Below are 2,993 nucleotides of genomic sequence, written 5' to 3' on the forward strand. Positions count from 1 at the left end.
ATTTCATCTAAACTTGATGCATTTCAAGAGCAGCGGTTAGTTGACATGCTGTGTGAACACAAATCGGCACTAGGTTGGACGATTGCTGACATTAAGGGTATTAGCCCCTTAATTTGCTCTCATCACATCAACTTGGAAGACAGAGTTAATCCACGAAGGGATCCCCAAAGGAGATTGAACCCGACGATGAAAGAGGTCATGAAGAATGAAGTCTTGAAGCTTCTGGATGCAGGAATCATCTATCCAGTCACTGATAGCAAGTGGGTCAGTCCAACTCAGGTGGTGCCTAAGAAATCAGGGGTGACAGTGGTGGAAAATGAGAAAGGGGCTCTTGTTCCCACAAGGACTGTGACGGGTTGGCGAATGTGCATTGACTATCGAAAGCTGAACGCCGCCACCCGCAAGGATCACTTCCCACTTCCATTCATTGACCAAATCCTAGAACGTGTGGCTGGTCATCCTTACTATTGCTTTCTTGATGGCTACTCAGGCTATTATCAGATCGAGATCGCATTAGAGGATCAGGATAAAACTACATTTACCTGTCCTTTTGGTACTTATGCTTTTAGGCGTATGCCATTTGGGCTGTGTAATGCACCAACCACCTTCCCGAGGTGCATGATGAGCATTTTTAGTGAGATGGTCGAGAAGTGAATGGAAGTGTTCATGGATGATTTGACCGTCTTCGGTGACTCCTTCGACTCGTGCCTTCTCAACTTAGAAGCTGTGCTTAAGAGATGTGAAGAGAAGAGTCTTGTGCTTAACTAGGAGAAGTGTCATTTCATGGTGCCATCTGGCATAGTCTTGGGGCATGTTGTTTCTGAAAGAGGGATTGAGGTTGATCAGTCCAAAATTGAACTTATGTCAAAGTTGCCTGTCAAAGACATTCGGTTTTTTCTGGGGCATGCTGGTTTTTACAGGAGGTTCATACAAAACTTTTCAGCAATTTCTCATCCGCTTTGTAACCTCCTGGCTAAAGACGCCACGTTCAATTGGACACAAAAGTGTGAGGATTCTTTCTGAACGCTTGTGGCAAAGTTGACTTCCGCCCCCATCATTCAGTCACCAGATTGGAGCTTACCATTTGAGATAATGTGTGATGCAAGCGATTATGCTGTGGGGGCCATCCTAGGTCAACGAAGGGAAGGGAAGCCCTTTGTTGTGTATTACGCGAGTAGAACTCTAAATAGTGCTCAAATGAATTACTCAACCACTGAGAAAGAGTTGCTCACTGTGGTCTTTGCACTTGACAAGTTCCGTGCATATCTGATCGATTCACCCATCACCGTCTTTACAGATCATGCCGCCCTCAAGTATCTCCTTTCCAAAAAGGATGCTAAGGCGCGATTAATTAGGTGGATCCTTCTATTGCAGGAATTTGACTTGACCATCAAGGACAAGAAACGTGTCGAGAATGTCGTTGCCGACCATCTGTCTCGACTCGAGTTCAATGATCCCGCTGATGGCCCTGCCATCCGTGATAACTTCCCTGCTGAAAATCTTTTCACCGTCACTAAGCTGCCTTGGTACGCTCATATCGTAAACTACTTGGTGACGGGCGAACTTCCTTCTAATTGGAATGCACAAGATAAATGTAAATTCCTTGTCGAAGTGCGAAACTTCTATTGGGATGACCCATATCTTTTCAAGTATTATCCCGACCAAATCATGAGGCGATGCATTCCTGATGATGAGATTACTAGTGTTTTGAACTTCTGCCATAACGATGCATGTGGTGGTCATTTTTCTGTGAAAAAGACCGCCGTAAAAATCTTACAGTGTGGTCTTTATTGGCCTACTTTGTTCAAAGACACTAATCAATTCTGTCGTTCCTGTGTCCGGTGCCAGAAGTTAGGTTCTTTGTCCTGACGCCATATGATGCCTTTGAACCCGATTCTCGTGATAGAAATATTCGATTGTTGGGGGATCGACTTTATGGGACCATTTCCGCCTTCTTCTGGGTACCTTTACATCCTCCTCACTGTGGATTACGTTTCTAAATGGGTTGAAGCCGTGCCATGTCGAACCAATGATAATGCAACAGTTGTTAAGTTCTTGAAGGAGAATGTGTTATCTGGGTTTGGCACTCCACGTGCTATCATCAGTGATCAAGGCACTCATTTCTGCAACCGTTCATTTGAGGCTCTTATGCGTAAGTACGGTGTGCTTCATAAGGTTGCTACTGCCTACCATCCACAAATGAATGACCAAGCTGAGTTGACGAATAGGGAGATCAAACAAATTCTGGAAAAAACGGTAAACCCCGACCGCAAGGATTGGTCCTTACATCTTCTTGACGCTCTCTGGGCATACCGCACTACCTACAAATCCCCTCTTGCGATGTCTCCCTATAGGCTTGTCTTTGGGAAAGCCTGTCATTTACCTGTCGAGCTCGAACATAAAGCTTATTGGGCCGTCAAGGCCCTTAACTTTGATCTCAATGCTGCAGGTATTTCAAGAAAGCTCCAATTGTCTGAGATTGAGGAGTTAAGGAACGACGCATACAACAATTCCAGGATCTACAAGGCCAAAATGAAAGCGGCTCATGACAAGCAGATCCTGAGAAAGAATTTTGAGCCAAATCAGCGGGTGCATCTTTATGACTCCCGTTTGCATCTCCACCCAGGTAAGTTAAGGCCGCGGTGGACTGGTCCATTTGTGGTGAAACAAGTTTTTCCCAACGGTGCTGTCGAGGTCGAGGACCCGAGCGATGGAAGAGTATTCAGAGTCAATGGCTAGAGACTGAAGCATTACATTGAGCGTATGAGCCAAGCTGAAGAGATCATTCTCGAGGCTCCAATTTGCCAACCTTAAAGAGTTTGCTTCTAACCCTTTTGTATCATATTTTTGTTTCTTTGTGCCGTTTGGTGTGTTTTGTATGCTTTTATTTTTAGTTTGATTTTGTGTGCTTTTATATTTGTTTGTGTTTTGGAGATTCAGTTCAGGAGGCTTGACTTAATTCCACTATTCATCATCCAGGTGTTCTCTTTCCC

The sequence above is a fragment of the Morus notabilis genome, unplaced genomic scaffold, assembly GCF_000414095.1.
Source record: "Morus notabilis unplaced genomic scaffold, ASM41409v2 Scaffold35, whole genome shotgun sequence".
Classification (NCBI taxonomy): Eukaryota; Viridiplantae; Streptophyta; class Magnoliopsida; order Rosales; family Moraceae; genus Morus; species Morus notabilis.